This window comes from Chionomys nivalis, chromosome 3, assembly GCF_950005125.1.
Source record: "Chionomys nivalis chromosome 3, mChiNiv1.1, whole genome shotgun sequence".
NCBI classification, from domain to species: domain Eukaryota; kingdom Metazoa; phylum Chordata; class Mammalia; order Rodentia; family Cricetidae; genus Chionomys; species Chionomys nivalis.
In genome coordinates this window covers 94123810-94144999 of record NC_080088.1, presented here as the reverse complement: position 1 = coordinate 94144999, position 21190 = coordinate 94123810, and the positions used below count along the sequence as shown (strand labels likewise).

Below are 21190 nucleotides of genomic sequence, written 5' to 3'. Positions count from 1 at the left end.
TGGCTTACCCAGGGTTTTAGCGACATACCCTATAATTCATTCTGACAAAGCGTCAACTTCTAAAGGCTCAAAGGGAGTCAGAGAAGCTAGATGGATGCCAATAGCAATGAATGATCTAAAAGAAATTAAGCAAGCTATTGTTACCTTTGGCTTGCATTCTACATATGTTAAGGAAATGATAAGGACTTGGGCTTCTAATGCTAGAGCTACCCCCCACGATTTCCATCAGTTAGTGTCTGCAGTTTTAGATAATGGACCTTCCTTGATGTTTGGAATCTATTTCAGAGAAGAATCCAAACATGGAACAGCAAGGAAGAGCAAAAGGTGTGGAGGTTTCCCAAGATCAAATTCTTGGTGCAGGAGAATATGCTGATCCACAGGTCCAAGCTCTTTATGATGATGAAGTACTGTGTCTATGTCACCAAGCTAGCTTTTGAGAATGCAAACATAGAATGCAAAAAGATAATTGGGCCTTTAAAGTTTAGATCAGCACCTATGGATGAATGGATTCAGCATACAATGAATGTTGAGACGTTTAGCTATAATGATGAATCTTGGGTAGGAGAAGCGATTTCCAAAGCAATGAGGAGACATCAAAATGCCAGGTGTTTTAATTGTGGTAAATTAGGACATCTGTAAAGGGATTGCAGGCAAAGGATTTCTAGGAATAATATCCCTGCTGGGAATGATAAAAATAGGAGACCTCAGCCTTCAGGTATATGTAGGAAATGCGGTAAAGGCCGACATTGGTCCAACGAATGCAGGTCCACAACAGACAGACAAGGCAACCTGATACCGTCAGGAAACTCTTTGAGGGGCCTCTCGCAGGCCCCCAAGTCAACAGTGGCCCAGTCATTCTCAGTCACAGTGGAGAATGTGCCTCACCAAGAAAATTAAAAGCTCCAATTTCTGCTGTAAAAAATATTACTGGTCTAAATGATGAATTACGCATGGAGGATGAGTCAAAAAACCCAGTAGGACAGAGCAAACGTATATTTTGGCAGACTTCTATTAGCGATCAAAGACCAAAGCTAAGAGTCTGTATAAATGGCACTTTTATTGAAGGCTTTTTTTTTTTTTTTTTTTGGATTTTTCGAAACAGGGTTTCTCCGTAGCTTCTGGTTCCTGTCCTGGAACTAGCTCTTGTAGACCAGGCTGGACTCAAACTCACAGAGATCCGCCTGCCTCTGCCTCCCGAGTGCTGGGATTAAAGGCGTGCGCCACCACCGCCCGGCTTATTGAAGGCTTATTAGATACAGGTGCAGATGTAAGTATCATTACTCCAGAATCTTGGCATCCTAATTGGCCTCTTCAAGAGGTAGATGTTCAGTTCCTGGGAATTGGAATCCTATCTCGTGTAAAACAAAGTACAAGATGGGTTGAATGCATAGGGCCTGAAGGGCAAATAGGAAGACTAAGGCCATATATAGACAATATTGCAATAAATTTATGGGGCCGTGACCTGCTACAGCAATGGAATACCCAGATTAACATTCCTGTAGTTCCAGGAACTCATAATTCTGGGAAGGATATGATGAGATATTATGGGAAAAGGTCACCTGCTATTCAGGCTGTACAAGAACATACAGCAAATACCAAACCTTTAGAGGTACCAACAGCCCTACCTTTAAAATGGCTAACTGAGAAGCCAATATGGATCAAACAGTGGCCTCTAGCTGAAGATAAATTACAGGCATTGGAACAGCTGGTGCAAGAGCAACTAGATGCTCACCATATTGAGGAATCAACCAGCCCTTGGAATTCTCCTGTGTTTGTTGTAAAAATGAAATCCGGTAAATGAAGAATGGTGACAGATTTAAGAGCTGTCAACAAGGTAATTCAACCTATGGGCCCACTACAACCTGGAATTCCTTTGCCTTCTCTATTACCAAAAGGATGGCCTCTTATAGTTATTGATTTGAAAGATTGTTTTTTCACTATACCGTTACAAGAAAAGGATAGAAAAAAATTTGCCTTCACAGTGCCTACTTATAATAATTCTCAGCCTAATAGGAGATATCAATGGACTGTCCTCCCACAGGGTATGCTCAATAGTCCTACATTGTGCCAATATTTTGTAAGTAAGCCATTGGAAATAATTCGTAAACAATTCCCCAAGTCCGTAATTTATCATTACATGGATGGCATCTTGTTATCTGATTCAAATAAAGATACTTTAGAAAGGATGTTTGAAGAAGTAAAGAAAGTCTTGCCTAGGTGGGGATTACAAATTGCCCCTGAAAAGATTCAAAGAGGAAATTCTATTAATTACCTAGGTTACAGAATAGGGTTAGAGAAAATTAAAACGCAAAAGGCACAAATTAGGCGAGACCGGTTAAAGACTCTTAATGACTTCCAAAGATTGTTAGGAGACATTTCCAGTCTACGATCAGCTGTTGGGATAACATCTGATCTAATAGTTCATTTAAACAAAACCTTAGATGGTGATAAAGATTTGAATAGTCCAAGAAAACTGACAGCTGAAGCAGAAAAGGAACTGACAATGATTGAGGAAAAATTGCAGGAGGCACATGTGGATAGGGTGAACCCAAATCTTAGCTGCATCCTAGTCATATTGCCTTCCAGAATTTCTCCTACAGGGATTCTAATGCAGAGGGAAGATATTATTTTAGAGTGGATATTTATACCTAATAAACCAGGTAAAAAAAACTTATGTGGAAAAAGTCTCCGAATTAATTATAAAAGGTAAGCTGAGACTTCGTCAACTAGCAGGTATAGACCCAGCAGAAATTATAGTGCCTTTTACTACTGAAGAAATAAAAAAGTTATGGGGAGACAATGAACCATGGCAAAGAGCTTGTGCTAATTTTTTGGGAGAAATTAATAGCAACTATCCCAAAAGTGGTAGACTTAACCTCATAAAGAAAACTTCTTGGATTCTTCCTAGAATTGTACGTGATGCTCCAATAACTAGAGCCCATACGTTCTATACTGATGCAAATAAATCAGGGAAAGCAGGTTATAAGTCAGATGAATTGAGTAAGGTGGAACAAAGCCCTTATAATTCTGTCCAGAAGGCAGAATTATATGCCATTCTTATGGTGCTAAGGGATTTTAAAGAACCTCTTAATATAGTTACAGATTCACAATATGCAGAAAGAGTTATCTTGCATATTGAAACTGCTGAATTTATACCAGATGACAGAGTTGACTTCATTGTTTATCCAGCTACAAGACATAATCAGGAACAGGCTTTGTCCGATGTACATAACATACATCCGGTCCCATACAGGTCTGCCTGGTCCTCTAGCAAAAGGCAACGCTGAGATTGATCAATTATTGATTGGAAGCGTGTTGCAGGCCTCAGAATTTCATAAGAAGCATCATGTCAATAGTAAAGGCCTAAAGAAAGAATTTTCCATTACATGGCAACAAGCTAAGGACATTATAAAGAGATGTCCTACTTGTTCTTTCTATAATCAAACACCGTTGCCTGCAGGGAGTAACCCAAAGGGTACTAAGAGAAATGAAATCTGGCAGATGGATGTGTTCCACTTTATGGAATTTGGTAAATTAAAATATGTACACCACACCATAGACACGTATTCAGGTTTTCAATGGGCTACTGCCCTGAGCTCAGAAAAGGCTGATTCAGTAATCACACATCTATTGGAAGTTATGGCCATCATGGGAATACCTGCACAAATAAAGACAGACAATGGTCCAGCATATGTATCTAAGAAAATGAAACGCTTTTTTGCTTATTATAATATAAAACACATTACAGGTATACCACATAATCCCACAGGTCAGGCAGTTATAGAAAGATCAAATCGTACTAAAAAGGATATGCTGAACAAACAGAAAGGGACTGAAAATACCCCCAGAAATAGATTACATAATGCTTTATTGACCTTGAATTTTCTTAACGCTAATGAGAAAGGAACGACAGCAGCAGAAAGACATTGGATAATGGAAAAGTCTGCTGAACTAAATCAACCAATTTATTTCAAAGATGTGCTGACCTCTCAATGGAAGCCAGGAGATGTGCTACGTTGGGGAAGGGGTTTTGCTCTTGTTTCCACAGGAGAAGAAAAATTGTGGATACCATCAAAATTAATAAAGGTTCGATTTGAAGAGGAGAAACCTCTTGGAAAGGAGAAATGACAACTCATCCACAATGATGATATTCCTACAGGTGGTAAGAAAAACACATACAATGGGAGCAGGGTTCTGTTCTTATCTCCACAGGAAAACACTCATCTTTGAAATATTCAAGGGATCCTGGATGTTTGGATACTGACAGATGGAAAAATACCTGCCCAATAGGAACTATCAAGAAAACTGAATAGGTTGTGTAAGTAAAATATACTAAACAGTATTTCTAAATTTATAGAGCTGGTTTTGAAGTTGGACTCTGGCTCAGTCCCTCTCCAATTCAAGCCTGTTGGTAAGAGAAAAACCCAGAGTTTCTGGAGTTTCTGTCTCATGTCAAGAGCCATGATAGGGGACAGAAAGAAATATGAGTTTAGAAAACATCTTTGCTTTTCTTCATATCTATCATACTTTTCATTGAATATATCTATCATGCCTTTCATTGAATATATATATATGTCTATATATGTCTATATGATTAATGTTTAAGTTTTTCACAATGAATAATGAGTTTTTCCTGAAGTGACATTTGAAGTTTCCAGGAAGAAGATGGGGCCCCATAACAACGACTCCACCTGGTTGATATGATGTCATGATACTGATAGCGCTACTACAAGACCTGTTTTGGGTACCAGCTGCACAAGACAATTCCAACTTGGTTAGCTGAAACGGTGCACATCTTATACAACATTCTGGCCAGACCTGCACAAAATACTCAGAGACTATTTGCAATTTTAAAAGACATTGATCTTGAAATTTAACCATCATTTTACTTTCACAGGATCCCCCAGAAAGAACGTCTCCCCCATGAAAGCTGGAAGTAACTCTAGAGGACGACGTCCCCTCTCCCAGTAAAGTTTGCCCTTGGGTTTAGGGACATCATTTAGGGGTTGATTATAATTGGTATACTGTTGAGGGTTGGGGAAGGAATTTTATAAGCTCAGGGATCATTTGAAAAAAAAAAAGAGGGATAATAGATTGGTACTTGTTGGTACTTGTGAGTTATTGTTTTGAGACAAATGTATTGGTATCGATTCTTATATATTGATACAAAGTGAAATTATATTGACTATTGTATACATGCATGTTTCTACCTCTGTTTAAAAACATTTTTTATGTATTGACATATATTGTATTGATATATATTGTATATATTTACCATATTGCAGTGTACATTTCTACCTCTAATTATGATACTTACATATTGTTTGTGTATTGATATATATTTACCGTACTGCAATGTATATTTGTACATTGTTTATATTTGGAGGTCATTGTCCTCATTTGTTTCACAGTTGTTTATTGTCTTAGTCTTTAAGTTAGATAAGTATTGAGAATTATATAGATCAATAGTATTCTAAGTTTGTCATTTATAATTAGACTAATCAGGTTCTTTAGATACATAGAGATTATACTCAGTATAGATAGATAATCTTCAACCTCTTCAAAGAGCTGTAGAAAATGGCCTTTAATCTAACTCAGAGTTTTGTGGTAGTGAGACACAATTGCTCCTGGCAACACCGCTCTATTCCCGAGAGAATGTTGAGCACCAAAGACACTCCACCTGGAGCCTTTCTTCTTGGCTGAACTGGCCTTTGGGCAAAGAAATGCCCATACCTCAACCACTGACAGAAATACAGAGTATCTGTGAATGGAAAAAACAGGACTGTCATATCCTGCCAAGATAGGGTAAGATAGTTTTGACAAGTTTCTTGCCTTTGAAAATGGTATGTCAGTTATGTTAGGCCTTAGCCAAAGTTGGTTGCTTCAACACTGCAAACGTGACCTTGGGTGATTGCCCAGGTAGCTAGTTGTCTCTGTGATTTGTTGCATGTTTTGGAAGTTGTTTGATTGCACTTCCTAATTACTCAGGTAACATTATTTCCCTTCTCAGATCTTCGATGGAGTTGAAGACTATATAAATGTAGTTACTTTCCACTCATGACTTAGCCAGCTATTTATTATACAAGACCTAAGCTAGTTAGAATAGGATATTTGTACTTATTGTATATAATTTCATAGTAGGTTTAGAATTCTCTTACTTAAACAAAAGGGGGAGGTGTTGCAGGAGGTCCTTCCGCTCCTCCAGCCAATAGCCGCTGAGATACCAGCCCATTGGGGCATGGTCTCTTTCCCTTTAAAAAAAAAGCGGCTACTTCCCTCCTCGCTCTCACTTCCTGCTCCAGTTCCGGCGACTAGACTTCTTCCTATTGCGCAGAGGGCTATTGTCTGGGACGGTGATCTGTAAGTTTTTTCCCCTTTAAATAAATACCACCCTATTAATCATAATTCCAAACTGGTGTGGGATTGTTTATGACTTACTCCTTCACATTAGGGAAACAATCACTGCAGTAATGATAACAGCAAGAGCCTTCTAAAGTCCCCAAAATGTGAGCAGGAGGGATTGTTTGCACAGTTTCAGTATCTCCCTTAGGATATGTATTAACCACAAAGGGAAGATAGTAACTTCTGAGTGCAGAACCTAAGCAGCATACTTCAGCAATGCATTCACAGTGTAAAGCATGCTGACTCCATGTCCCCAGGTATCACTTACTGACATCACATCTATGGTATTTTGCTCAAAACGTCAAACAATCCAGTCAAACGCTGGGCATTCTACAGTAGGGCCTTTGGGCTCTTCTAGCTGCAGAGAAGCTGGTCTAAGGACTATGGGAACTCAAGGAGACTTGAGAATTCAATGCAGCATGGATTTTGGAGTAACCTGCTGTACTGGCTGGTTTTGTGTGTCAACATGACTCAAGCTATAGAGTCATCAGAGAGGATGGAGTCTCAGTGAAGGAAATGCCTCAATGAAATCCATCTGTAAGGCATTTTTTTTTTTTTTTGGTGATCCAATATAGGAGGGCCCTGCCCATGGTGGGTAGTGCCATCCTTGGGCTGAGTTCTATAAGAAGATGGGCTGAACCGGGCGATGGTGGCGCATGCCTTTAATCCCAGCACTCAGGAGGCAGAGGCAGGCGGATCTCTGTGTGTTCGAGACCAGCCTGGTCTACAGAGCTAGTTCCAGGACAGGCTCCAAAGCCACAGAGAAACCCTGTCCCGAAAAAAAAAAAAAAAAAGAAGAAGAAGATGGGCTGAGCAAGCCATGGAAGCAAGCCAGTAAGTAGCTCCCCTCCTTGGCCTCTGCATCAGCTCCTGCCTTCAGGATCCTGCCCTGTTTGAGTTCCTGTCCTGACTCCTTTAGTGATGAACAGCAATGCTGAAGTGTAAGCTAAATAAATCCTTTCCTTCCCAACTTGCCTTGGTCATGGTGTTTCATTGCATCACTAGAAACCTTAACTAAGATACCAGCACTGGGCTGGAGTGTGGCTCGGCAGTTAAGAGCACTGGCTGCTCTTTCAGAGGTCTTGAGTTCAATTTCCAGCACCCACATGGTGCCTCACAATCATCCGTAATGAGATCTGGTGATCTCTTTTAGCCTGCATGCATACACGCAGGCAGTTCACTGTATACAGAATCAATAATTAAATCTTAAAAGAAAAAAAGACACCGTGCACCAAGGAAAGGTGTAAAACTGCTGCATGGGGCATGGTGGGGCAGGCTTGTCATCCCAGGTTCTCAGGAGGCTGAAACAGGAGGATTCTAAAATATGAGTACAGGACTAGCCTGAGCAACTTAGTGAGACCTTTCTTCAAGAAAAAGAAAAGGAAGAGTACAGTTCCAAGGCAGAGCACTTGGGTTCAATCCCCAAAAGGAAGAAAAAAAAAAAAAAGCAACCAGCTTTTTTCTAGAAAGTGCCTGTAGCACAGCTTGGGGACCTGAGTTCGGATCTCTAGCACCTGTCATGCCTGTGTCACGGATCCCCAAACAAGACCACCGCAGAGCCTCTATCTGATGCAAGCACACTGGGGTTTATTGATTACTGTAACTTGGACTGTAATCCCTCACTCCGACACAGCGAGTGGGGAAGAACAGCACCGAGGCTTCAGGGTAAGGGGATTTTAAAGAGAAAACCCGCAAGTCAGGGTGGCACAAGCCTTGGCATTTCAGGATTGGGTAAAAGTACACAACTTTTGAATTTGTACGTTGGGGTATAGGGGAATTTCAAAACAGTGACTGTCTGCAGACAAGAAATTTAAAGCACCTGTTAATCAGATACCTACAGGGACATGTGAAGCAAACAGATGTTGTTTGGATACCCTGGTGGGTCACTTTGACCAGGACTGGCACAGTTTCTTGGGAATGTTTATGACTTTGCTGGGCTGCATTCATCCCCCTAGTTAGGTCCTGTCTAAAATGGAATTCTTTCTCAAAATGGAGTTTGTTCTGCTCCTTCACACCTGCATAAAAGCTATGGTAGCAATTCATCCTCCTCCCTTTAGCCCAGCACTGAGGGTGCTGAGGCAAAGTAAGAGACAGGAGGATCTCGGAGTTCTCTGACTAATCAGTTCAGGCAAATCTGTGAGCTCAAGATAGACTGTGTCTCAAAAAGTAAGATGGAGAGGAGTTGAGTTAGAGAGATGGCTCAGGCTGAGAGTGATGGCTGCCCTTCCAGAGGACTCCAGTTTGGTTCCTAGCACACACACTGGGCAGCTCACAACTTCCTGTGACTCCAGTCTAGATCTGACACACTCTTCTGGGCTCTGAGACCATCCACACTCACATGCCCAAACCCACATGTAGATGCAGACATACACATAATTACTATTTTAAATAATAAAAATATGGTTTTAAAAAGGTGGCTATTGCCAGGCAGTGTTGGCACAGGCCTTTAATCCCAGCACTCAGGAGACAGAGGAAGGCAGACCCCTGTGAGTTCGAGGTCAGTCTGGTCTACAGAGAGTTCCAGGACAACCAGAGCTACACAGTGAGACCTTGTCTCAAAAAAACAAGCAAAAAAAAAAGTTTATATCAATTAAGATGATACCTGACTTTAGCCTCTGGCCTCTATAGATATTCACAAGAAAGGTACACAAAAGCATACACACACACACACACACAAGGAAGGGAAGCTGTCAGCTTGGAATTACATCTGTAGCTTTGTCAATTGTCCTAGGGCCAAAATTAAATCCCTGGTGTCTGCCATTTCTTGTGCCTTAGTTATGTAACATGTTAATATTACGAGAAGCCGAGCAGAATAGACGGGAATGCTCTGTACCAATTTTTGCTATTTTTGTATTCAAAAAATCCTAAAATATTTCAATCTAGAGTTTAAAATACATACACAGATGGGTGAGAGCAAACAGAACCCTCATCCCTCCCCTAAGAGGGTGAGCAAGTGTGAGCACTGTTGGTCCTGACCTGGCCCATCTGGGGAAGGGAAGACCCATGTGTGATCAGGGTGGTGGATCCCTTTGGTGGTATCCCAGCAGCTAACTCTGTAGGTACCATCTGATTTAGAACAAAAACCCTGAGCTAGAGCAGGCTTGGCAAGTCAGCAGCAAGGAGGCTGCCCCCGCAAGCCTCCACGTGGGTTAGAGGGAGACAGTGGGAGACCAGTTCAGATAGGTGTCAGGAGTGGTGGTCAGGGCTGCAGATGAGGGACACTCACCTCCGCCTGCATTCATTTACATCTCTTCCCTCCCTCCCTCCCTCCCTCCCTCCCTCCCTCCCTCCCTCCCTTCTTTCCTTCCTTTTCTTTCTTTCTTTTTCTTTTTTTTCTTTTTTTTTTTTAAGTGAGGGGAGGAAGGGAGGGAGGGAGGGGAGGGGAGGATGTCTATGTAGCCCTGGCTGTCCTGGATCTCATTACCTAGAAATTAGACCCTCGAATTCATAGAGATCAGCCTGACTGCCCCCAGCATGCTGGGATTAAAGCTGTGCGCCACCCCATCGAGCCAGTAGTTACCTTCCTCCAGCGCCTACGTCACAGTGAGTAACACACATTTGTGTCCCACCCCCATCCACTGCCTCCCCACGGGTGCTTTTTCCTTTCCCCGGTCAAGGTCACTTCTTACATTTGGGCCACGTGGTAGATTTACATTTCAATGGTTTCTGTGTAAATCAATTTCAAAGGCAACAGCCGGTCCAGACGGCTAGACCCTCCTCTAGAACCCCGCGACTCAGATGCCTGAGGCCAGAAGATTGCAGTGAATTCCAGGTCAGTTGGAGCTACCCAGGCCTTGTTTCAGAAAAACCTAGAAGAAGGCTCAGCAGGTAAAGCGCTTGCTCCGGAAGCTGATGGCCTGAGCTCTGAGTGGAGGGGTCCAATCAGTGGCTCCCTAGTTTCTATTCTAGATGACTCATTTTTCCCTGCCAGGCCTCTCCACAGCTCAGTATCCAACCAGAGTCGGGACCTCCTTAGAGGCCACACCTAGGCATCAGCTGCTTGGGAAGCCTGTACCTGCTCTGAGAGCCTACTGGGAAGGACGCCCAATCTTCTGCAGAGAAGGACCCAGCTCTTGGCTCTTGGGCCAGAGCATCGTGCCAGTTGCTCTAGGCCCAAGCGTGAGAAAGCACAGTTGCTTCAGCCCAGAGCTCTGCTTAATCCCTGGGGTGCCAGGCATGCCCCGAGCCTCACCCTTCCTCAGTCCCGAGCCTATTTTGGGATGTTCTTCCGCCACTCCGCCTACTCCACATTCTGCAGCTTTCAGCCTTCTGAAATTTGCCTAAGTCCTGCGTGGTTGCTCCCCTCCCCTCTCCACCTACTTTATCCCCTGCCTTCTCCACTTCTAGGGCACAGGCTTTTGAGATAAGGGGATGTTTGCCTGGGATGTTTCTTCTTCCTCTTCACTGTGCTGATAGGGCACACACTACTAGGTAGAAAAGCAAAGTCTAGCAGAAGTCACAGACTCCACTTGTGCAAAGGAAAAACAACACGATCAGGTATGGTGCCAAATGCCTGAGATACTCACACTGGGGAGAGTAGGGCAAGAGATCAGGAGCTCAGGGGCAGCCTCGGCTACATAAGATCCCATGTAAAATACAATGGGGACCAAAAAGTGCCCAGAAAGAGTTCCTTCTGAGTGGGGAGTTTAAGGTGACTTATTTTGTTCCTTTCCTTCCCTTCCTTTCTTCTTTCTCTTCTTGAAAAAAGAATTTTAGGGGCTGGAGAAGTGGCTCAACATTTAAGAGCATTGGGCTGGAGAGATGGCTCAGTGGTTAAGAGCATTGCCTGCTCTTCCAAAGGTCCTGAGTTCAATTCCCAGCAACCACATGGTGGCTCACAACCATCTGTAATAAGGTCTGGTGCCCTCTTCTGGCCTGCAGGTATATATATAGACAGAATATTGTATATATAATAAATAAATAAATATTAAAAAAAAAAGAAAAAAAACATTTAAGAGCATTTGTTGCTCTTTCAGAGTACCTGGGTTCGATCCCCAGCACCTACCTATGACACACAACTATCTTTTCTGACCTTCAAGGACTCCAAACAGGCTGTCTGGGAGTGCACACACCGTGGTGCACATGTGGAGGTCAGAGGACAACCTGCAGGAGTCGGTTCCCTCTCGCCACTCTGTAGGTCTCAGGGGTGGAACTCAGGCTGTGAGGCTTAGAAACAATCACTTTTACTGGCTGAGTCATCTTGCCAGCCCACCCTCTTTTGATACAGGGTTTCCTCATTTGGCTAAATCTGACTTTGTACTCACAGCAATCCTCCTACCTCAAGCTCCTGAGTGTTTTATTGCAGCCCCGTACCACCCTGCCCGGCACTGGACCTGGCTCAAGGGGCAGCTGGTATATTACCTGTGGGGAGGGCAAAGGTCTTTTGGATCAAGGAGTGGAAGAAACTGGTTTTACTTGAATGCTGTGAAGAAGAGACCCAAAGAGAAGAGGACAAGGCAAGTCCAAGAATTCAAACCTGGAGGAGTCAAGTTGGGGATGCCAAAAAGATCAGAGTGGCTAGGGCTCACCTACAGCCATCCGAGACTCAAAGACACTCACATGTGGAGATCAGGGCCCAGGAGGTCGGTGGAGAGCCAGGAGCTGCCCTCAGGGATATGGCTGACCGGGTGCTAACCGTGCAGGGAGCTGAGGCACACCGGTTTGATAAGGTCCCAGGGCCTCTGGAAGCCTACTGCAAGAGCAGCCTGGTTAGCGAGAGCTCTGGCCGAGGGCTGGGCGAGGCCAGCTATCCTCCCAGAGCTTTGCTGAAAAGAGAAATGAGGAAGTGGGCAGGGGTTGTTCTGTTTCGAGGATGCAAACCTTTTGTTGTTGTTGTAGCCTTATCAATTGTCTTTTTTACTTGTTGGGCCTGCGTGTTCATCTGTGTGCCACTGTGTGCTTGCTGTCCGCAGAAGTCAGAAGAGAGCATCAGATTCCTGGAACTGGAGTTACAGATGGTTGTGAGCTGCTTCGTGGGTCCTGGAAATAAAACTGGATTCTTAACAAGAACAAGTGCTCTTAACTGCTGAGCCATCTCTCTAGTCCTTGCTTGTTGTTTTAAAGTTAATACATAGGTAAAATTTATTTTCTTAGTTTTTTGCATGTGAGGGTTTTGCCTACATGTATGTTTGTGCACCATGTGAGTGTCTGGTACCTGCTGAGGTCAGAAGTGGGTATCCAGATCCCCTAGGACAGGACTTAACAGGTGTTTATGAGCAGCCATGTGAGAGCTGGGAATTGAGTCCAGGTCCTCTGCAAGAGCAAGAACTTTTAAATCAATGAGCCAGTTCCACACCCCATGTATATATTGTATATGTTTGTACACACACACGCACATATATTGAAATTTTTGGAAGCAAGATCTTATTTTATCCTCCGACTAGCCTGGAATTCACTGTGTAGTCCAGGCTAGCTTCCAAGTTTCAACAATTCTATTGCCTCTGCCTCTCAAGTGCTAGGTAGGAATCCAGCCACGTACTATCACGCGAAGTTCAAGTGCAATCCTTCTTATGCACAAAGAATTGGGACTCCCACATATTTCTCTGTAGGTTTTTATGAACACAAAATCAAAAGACTCTTGCTCGTCTCAAAACCCGAAACATAAAAATAATATAATATAAGAGGGTTACAGCAAAGTGAGGAAATCCTGTTACAGGCTTCAAATGTTATCTGGGCCGGGCGGTGGTGGCGCACGCCTTTAATCCCAGCACTTGGGAGGTAGAGGCAGGCGGATCTCTGTGAGTTCGAGACCAGCCTGGTCTACAGAGCTAGTTCCAGGACAGGCTCCAAAACCACAGAGAAACCCTGTCTCGAAAAACCAAAAAAAAAAAAAAATGTTATCTGGTAGCATTTTTGAGCTTTGGATTGGGTGGAAGCCAAGAATCTGTTAGTCCACTTCAAAAGGACATACCTAATAACTGTAGGCTGTTAGGTCAAACACAGAGGTGAGTAATGAATGCCTATTAAGGGGCTAAAGAAAGCACAGGATGATTTGGGTGTGGATCTGCAACATTCAAACTCTGTAGTCATGGGGTTCTAATCAGCCCTCTAGAATCTTTAGCACAGGTGGAACTTCTTCCTTTTGACTTCAGTTCACAGTTTACTAAACTGTCAGAGGTTCTTACCTGTAGTTCCAGCTACTTGGAAGGTTGGGGTAAAAGGATCTCCCGTTTAAGGCCTGCCTGGTATTCGGAGGGAGTTCGAGGCCAGCCTGAGGAACCTAATGAAATCATGTCTCAAATAAAAAGTAAAAAGAGTTCTGTGGTGATAGCTCCCTGGCAAAGGGACCAACCCAGAATCCTCCATTGCTGGGTGCCTGTGAGACAGCTTAGCAAGTAAAGGCATACAAGCCTAGGAAGCAATCAGTTCCTTTTTGTCTTTTTTTTTTTTTTTTTTTTTTTTTGAAACTGGGTCTCAGTATAAAGTCCTGGCTGTCCTTGAACTCACTGCACAGAAATCACAGTTCTGCCTGCCTCCACCTCCCAACTGCTGGGATTAAAGGTGTGTGCTACTGTGCCCGGATGAATCAATTCTACTTCTGGAATTCTCGTAAAGGTAGGAGAGAAACAAGCCCAACAATAAAAATAACAAATAATTTAAAAACCAGAATAGGGTGTGTCTCTGTAGCTGGGTACTGCCTAAAATTCCCTAGTGAGAGGCTGGGGGCGTGGCTCAAGCCTACCTAGGGCTTGTGGGATGCCCTGGGTTCTGTCCCTAGCACAGCAGAGCCCCCTTGTCAGTCATGATCGTTGGTTTTTGGGATTTTTGTTTTGTTTTGTTTGTCAAGACAGGGTTTCTCTGTGCAACAGCCCTAGCTGTTCTGGAACTTGCTCTGTAGAGCAGGCTGGCCTCAAACTCACAGAGATCCGCCTGCGGCTGCCTCCTAGGTGCTGATATTAAAGGCGTGCGCTGCCACCCAGCTAGCATGTGGGGTTTGTTTGACTTTTGCTCTTCTGCTACAATGGATGGCACCCGGGACCCTGCTCACGCGCAGCAGAGGCTCTACCACTCACCTGGAACTGTCGGCCTGTTTGTGGGGCTCTGGATCCTGGAACTGTTGTCAAGGCTAGGCTCGTCTCCACTCTGACTTGTTGCTGTGCCCCTCCCTGCCACACCCAGAACCACACTGGGACTAGGCAATGCCCTCTGCGGGGAACCACCAAGCCCCCCCCCCAAAAAAAACCACTTCCTTTGTGGTGCCTCCTGCCCCATCCAGCTAGCAGGGAAGTCCAATTGCTTCCTTAAGAGAAAGGGGTTTCCTGGGCAAGCTGACCTTCCTTTCAGGGTCCCTGCCCCAGCCTGCCCAACTTTCTGATCCCCTTACAACCGGCAGCCTTAGCTCCAGAGGCTGGAAGCCTCCAGCTCGGGTTTCTCAGCCTCCCTTGCTATTGGCATCAAGTTCTGTTTACAACTGAAATACTGATCTGGTGCCAAGGATGAGGTGTGCGCTCAGAGGGACTACTCTCCCCAGTCAGCCCTGCTGGACTACGAGAAGCTACTCAAAGCCTGCTCTTCAAAGCAAAACAAAAATAAAATCAAATATAAAAAGTTGCCTGGAGGGTGGAGTGGCGTGAGGGTAGAGTTCTCACTGGCAGACAGAAGTTTTGGGTTACGTTCCCAATACTCCATAAACCAGGTATCATGATGGTACACAAGTCTCTAATTCCAGGACTTGAGTGGAGGAATTAGGAGGATCAGAAGTTCAAGGTCATTCTCAGCTTCATAACAAGTTCAAGGCTAGCCTACATGAGACCCTGTTTCAAAAAAGAAAAAAGTTGGGGGAGGGTGCTAGAGAGATAGTTTGCTGGTTAAGAGCACTGGCTGCTCTTCCAGAAGATGCTGGTTCAATTCCCAACCCATATGGGAGCTCACAACTATTTGTAATTCCTGTTCAGGGGTTCTGACACCCTCACACAGACATACATGAGGACAAAACACCAATGTCCATGAAATACAAATAAATAAAAAAAAATGTAAAAGTTGGTTTTGGTTATGGCTAGTTAGGACAGCGTCAAGTGGTGGCATGGGACATCCACACTATTGCAGGTCACACTGATGCTGGACAGCAGGGTCCTGAGGGCTATAACTACTACAGCTCTTTCTGTTGTTACTTTGTCTTTTTGAAACAAGATCTTATGTAGCAGAGGTCAGCTTTGAACTCCTGACCCTCTTGCCTCTACATCCCAAGGGCTGAGATTCCCAGTGTGTAGCCTATTATAGTTCTCATATATACCTAAGAAGAGAGATTCCTCCATTCCCTGGAAGCAGCTGGGGTTGCAGCTTCTAGGAGGGCCTGGGAGTTGGGATTATAGCTCCCAGTTTGTGGAGTCAGGGACCTCCGGTCCTACAGACTTGGCAGCTCTCTGGAGCATTTCCTGCTACCGTGGCCTGTGATTTCCCTTCTCTGGTTCACTGCAGGCTTCTGTCTTCCAGCCTCTTCTCTCCACCCTCTCTGGGCTTCTTCCCTCCTTTTCCTTCGTGCCAGGGCTGCACCTTGCCCCATAGTTCAGGTGCCTCTTACGGCTGCAGGTTCGGTCATAGTTACTGCCGCTCTGGAGCAGCTTCTGCCAGTTTCTGCTGCCATGCTGCCCACTCTGCTGCCTCAGAGGCTCAGTGCATTGCCAGGCTCTCTTGTCACCACCATTGTTGCCACTCCACTGCTTCTGCGTCCGCCACCACTTGTCTTCACTGTCACCCTCTACTATGTAAAGCAGACAAGAAATGACCAGCAGGAGCAGCTTTTCACTGGGTCTACTGTGGCAACACAGGATCATGTCCCAGGCTGGCATGCTGTCCCCAGCTGGCCTGCCACATGACCCATCTGCTTATGTTGTCAGAGAAAGGGAATTCACACCAAATGTAGGAAAGCTCTCGTGCAAATGAAGCTTTGTGTTTGCACCAGGCACGGCGCTGCCATTAGCACCAGTTACCAGGCCTCACTAAATTGCCCAGACTGGCTTTGAATTTGCGATTCTCCTAGTTTAGCTTGAGTCACCACACACAGCTGCTAATGAAGAGCCAAAACTGACTGGTGATAGAGAGCTGGTAGAGTGTCTGCCGAGCATGCCCAGAGCCCTGAGGTTAATCACCAGCACTGCTTAAACTGAGTGTGGCAGAACAGTCTTTTCATTTCCGCCCTTCAGGCCAAAGGAGGAGGAGGGCATATCAAATTTAAGGGCAGCCTGGAGTATATGAGACTCTGTCTCAAAAAAAAGAAAAAAAAACAGGAAAATAAACTAATTTAAAAAGAAAGAACTGGGACTGGTGAGATGGCTCAGAGGGTAAGGGCATTTGTTGCCAAACCTGAGCTGAGGACCTGAGTTCGATCCCTGGTACCCACATGCCGGAAGGAGGGACCCAACTCTGGCAAGTTGTTACCCAATTTATACACTTGCACCATGTTAGGCGTGCATTCCTACCCACCTCCAACAAATAAAAAACAAATAAAAGCCGGGCGATGGTGGCGCACGCCTTTAATCCCAGCACTCGGGAGGCAGAGGCAGGCGGATCTCTGTGAGTTCGAGACCAGCCTGGTCTACAGAGCTAGTTCCAGGACAGGCTCCAAAGCCACAGAGAAACCCTGTCTCGAAAAGGACAAGGGTGGGCAGTGGTGGCACATGTCTTTAATCCCAGGACTTGGGAGACAGAGGCAGGTGGATCTCTGAGTTCGAGGCCAGCCTGGTCTACAAGAGCTAGTTCCAGGACAGGCTCCAAACTACAGAGAAACCCTGTCTCGGAAAAAAAAAAAAAGGCAAAGCCAAGTCAAATGTCCACACAGACTCCTTCCTCTGAATGCACAAGTGTTTCATTTATAATAGCTTCTACTGACAAAACCCAGATGTCCAGCAGCTGGACCAGGGGTCAGCAAGCCATAGAGCCTTGGGCCTGTGGAGCCAGCCAGCTGCCCTGCCAAACCCACACACTTTACTAGTAGGGGACTTAAATGTTTGCCACAAATAGCCTTGTGGCCCAAAACCCTGTAGCTATTAGCTACAGAAAAGTCCCTCAGCTTACCAATGGAATAAATACATTGTCAAACACTTGCCATATAAGGAGGCAAGTGTATGCAGCATGGGTGACTATTAAAAGCCAGCAGCAGGCTGGATGTGGTGGTGTATGCCTGTAATCCCAGCGCTGGAAGGGAACATGAGGCATTCCAAGACAGCCTGGCCAACAGCGTGAGAGCCTATGTATGTGTCAATGTGTGCAAGCGTATGCGTGCACTAATATCATTCCTTGGGAACCATCCACCTTGCTTTCTGAGACTGGATCTGTCACTGGGTTGGTGCTCACTGAGTAAGTTAAATTGGTGTCCAGCCAGCCCCAGGGATCCTAGTCCCTACTCTTCAGTCCTGGGATTACAAGTACACAGTGATAAACTCTTCTCTTTTTTTTTTTTTTTTTTTTTGGTTGTTCGAGACAGGGTTTCTCTGTGGCTTTGAAGCCTGTCCTGGAACTAGCTCTTGTAGACCAGGCTGGTCTCGAACTCACAGAGATCCACCTGCCTCTGCCTCCCAAGTGCTGGGATTAAAGGCGTGCACCACCACCGCCCGACAACTTTTTTCTTTTTAAATTCAGATTGTGTGGTTGAACTCAGGTCCTGGATGCTTGCACGGCCAGCACTTTACTAACTGATCCATCTGTCCAGTTCATGACTTCAAAGTGTAAAAGCCAGCCAGGCGTGGTGGTGCATGCCTCTACTCCCAGACAGAGGCAGGCAGATCTACATAGCAAGTTTCAGGGCAGTCCGGACTACACAGAGAGACCCTGTCTTTTTTTTTTTTTTTTTTTTTTAAACAGAAGTAAACAAATACAAAGTGTAAAAGACAAGGGCTGGGAAAACGGCTAAGCTCTTAAGAGCTCTTGCTGTTGCTGCTGCCGCTGGGGAGTTGGGGGAGCAGGAATGCAGAGAACTGGGGTTTGATTGCCATAATTCACTTCCGATAGCTAGTAACCTACAGCTTCAGGGGATCTGAGACCTTTGCAGGCACACAACACACACACACACACACACACACACACACTTACATACATACATACAAACACATTAAAAAAAAGAATAGCCGAAGCCAGCTGTGGTGGCACTTGATAGTAATCTCAGTGTTTGACAAGGCAGAAGGGTGGCTGAGAATTAGAAGTGAGTCTGGGCTATACAGTGAATGAATTCCAGGCCGCAGTGAGACCCAGTCTAAAAGAAAAAAACAGATGGGGCGTGGTAGTGCACGCCTTTAATTCCATCACTCTGGAGGCGAGGCAGGTTGCTCTCAACGAGTTCAAGGCCAGCCTGGCCAGTTAAGGTTACAGAGTGAAACCCTGTCTAGAAACAAAACAAATGCAATTGAACAGTATTGGCAAAGCTGGGCAAATGAGAGAGGGCCGGGGCAGGAGGGAAGGCCTGGCTTTCAGCCCGCAGGGCAGGGCGTCGGGGCTTCCTCCAAACACTGCTGTTAGGCAGAGGAGAAGAGGTGCCCGAGAGTCCATCCCATCTTCAGCAGGAGTCCGGTCTTCTGGGTCCACTGAAGCCCTGCCCGGAACTCAGCGGGGCCGCCTCCGCGGAGAAGCCTAATCCTAAAGCTATCCAAGAACCCGTCTCCTCTCCCTAGGCGTGGCCCCTCCTGTCCTGGCGCGCCCGCCCCGCCCACTGACGCTACACGTCCCGCCCTTTCCCCGCCCCTTGCGGGCCGCGGCGGGGCAGTCGCCTTCCCATTGGTCTGGAGCTTCAGCAGACGCGCCTGGGATTGACGGACGTTTGCGTCGCTCCCGCCTCCGATCCCGGCGCGGCGCGCGATTGGCTGTGGCTGCGGAGAGTCTTCGGTGCCCGGCCTGGGCGGCGCGGACGAGGCCTGAGGCGGCGGCGCGAGGCAGGTGAGCTGCGGCGAGCAGGCTGGGTAAGAGCGGGAGTGGGCGGGGGAACGGGGGTCCACCTCGGTCGTGTCGCGGGCACTGGGGGGACTGTCTTAGGGCCGGCCGGGATGTAGGTGGCAGGGACCGCAAAAAGTGGGAACCGCTAACCGGCCACGACGCGCGCGACGTCCTTCGCGCTGCCAGGCCGCGCGCCCGGGCGTCCCGGGTCCGGTGTCCCGTGTGCCTTGACAGTCTGGTCCCACCTCGCCCCGGACCCCTGGCGCGGTGGGTTCCGGGGTCTCCTGCGACCCGTCGCGGCGCGCAGGCGCAAGCGCCATCCCGGGGGCGCGCCCTCCTGGAGCGCAGATGTTGCAGGTGCGAGGAGGGGCGCGGGCCGAGTAGCGAGTACCTGGCTTGTGCATCCTGCACCTGCTAATTTTCGAGTGTCAGTTCCTTTTGCCCCCTGCCCGGCGCGCAGTACAGTACCGGGCTGGCCTGCTGAGGAGCTTTGTTGGATGCAGTTTGGGGACCCGTGGGCATCAGCTAGGGCAACTTTGCTGCTCCTCGCTCTGTGGTGTGACGTGCAGTCCTACAGTGTGCACTTCACGCCTCCAGGACAGGTTCCTAATTAGAGTTTACAGGATCTGCCATTGCATTTTAACTTGACTGTTAAAGGAGAACTCTTTTCTCCTTTTTGAGCTCCAGCTTAATGTTCTTTTTCCGTCTTTTCGTGTTCCCCCACCCTTTTGGGTTTTTTATGTCTCACTATGTAGTTGGTTATCTCGAGAGATTCTCCTGCCTCTGCTTCCTGGGTGCTGGGGTTAGAGGCATGTGCCACTAAGCCGGGCTTAATTACTTGCTTGTTTGTTTTATGGATGGACCGGGCCTCAGGTTGTCCAGGCTGGCTAAGAACTTGCCACATTGCAGAAGATGACCTTGACTCTTACTCCTGCCTCCACCTCCCTCGTGCTAGGATTAGATTACAGGCACACACAACTACACTGGTCCATGGTGCTGGGGTTGGGGCTGGAACCCAGGGCTTCCCTGAGCATAGTCACAGTACCTTCTTGCTTTTCTATGCCCCTTGTTTTCCTTGGTCAGGCCTGCATCACTTTTTCTGTTTGTTTTGTTATGTTTTGTTTTGTTTTTTAAGACAGGGTTTCTTTGTTAACAGTTCTGGCTGTCCTGAAACTTGCTTTGTAAGACCAAGCTGGCCTTGAACTCACAGAGATCCACTTGCCTCTGCTTCCCAATGTGCTAGGATTGCTGGCATGCACCACTACCTCCCCTGTGCAGCCTATTGTGTTCTGCCCAGGCTTTAGGTGACATGCTTGAGCCGTTGCTCCAATGAGAGTCTGAGAGGACTTTTCTGAGTTACCTTTTGGTCTTTTTGTTTGTTTGTTTTTGTTTTGGCCAGGTCTTTTGTAGCTCAGGCAGGCCTAGAGTTGAAAGCCAGATCCTTGTGCTTCCAGCTTCCCAGTACTGGGATTACAGGTATGTACTACCATGCCCTCACTTGAGAGTTGTGCTAGAGATTTGGAGAGATGCTTTTAGTTCCCAAAGGTTGGCAGCCTCAGATTATTTGCCTTTTGGTCTTTCTGGGAGAGAGCAGAAAGTGGATGAATTCAAGGTAGCCAGCTGCATTGTGTGTATGTGTTATGAAAATTTCCATTTTAAACCATATACAGTGTTATGCAACCATCACCATTATCTAGTTCCAGCTTTTCATGACCCTAAAGGGAAACCCAGTACCCACCAAGCAGTCCCACCCATTTTCCTCCTTCCTGTCCGTTAGCTGCAGCTCTGCTTATAGCGTATGGGTTTGCCTGTTCTCGATATCTTATTTAAGGCTCGTCCGTGCCGTGTAGTATGTGTCCCCATTCTATTACTTTCTGTGGCTGAATAGTTTCCTACTGGATGGACCTATTAAGTCTTTTAAAAATAT

General features: G+C 46.1%; 1 protein-coding gene across 6 annotated transcripts in view; it reads left to right on the top strand.

The window, feature by feature from the left end:
• Positions 1 to 19180: 19180 nt before the first annotated feature.
• The window catches only part of Sun1 (Sad1 and UNC84 domain containing 1), a 46596-nt gene continuing 44586 nt past the window's right edge, over positions 19181 to 21190 (top strand). For 5 of the 6 annotated variants that reach the window (XM_057763485.1, XM_057763484.1, XM_057763483.1 and 2 more), the window contains exon 1: positions 19181 to 19266. The gene's annotated coding sequence lies outside the window, so the exon portion shown is untranslated. Of the gene's footprint in view, positions 19290 to 21190 lie in introns of all 6 variants that reach the window. The other variant, XM_057763481.1, reaches the window with a different exon arrangement.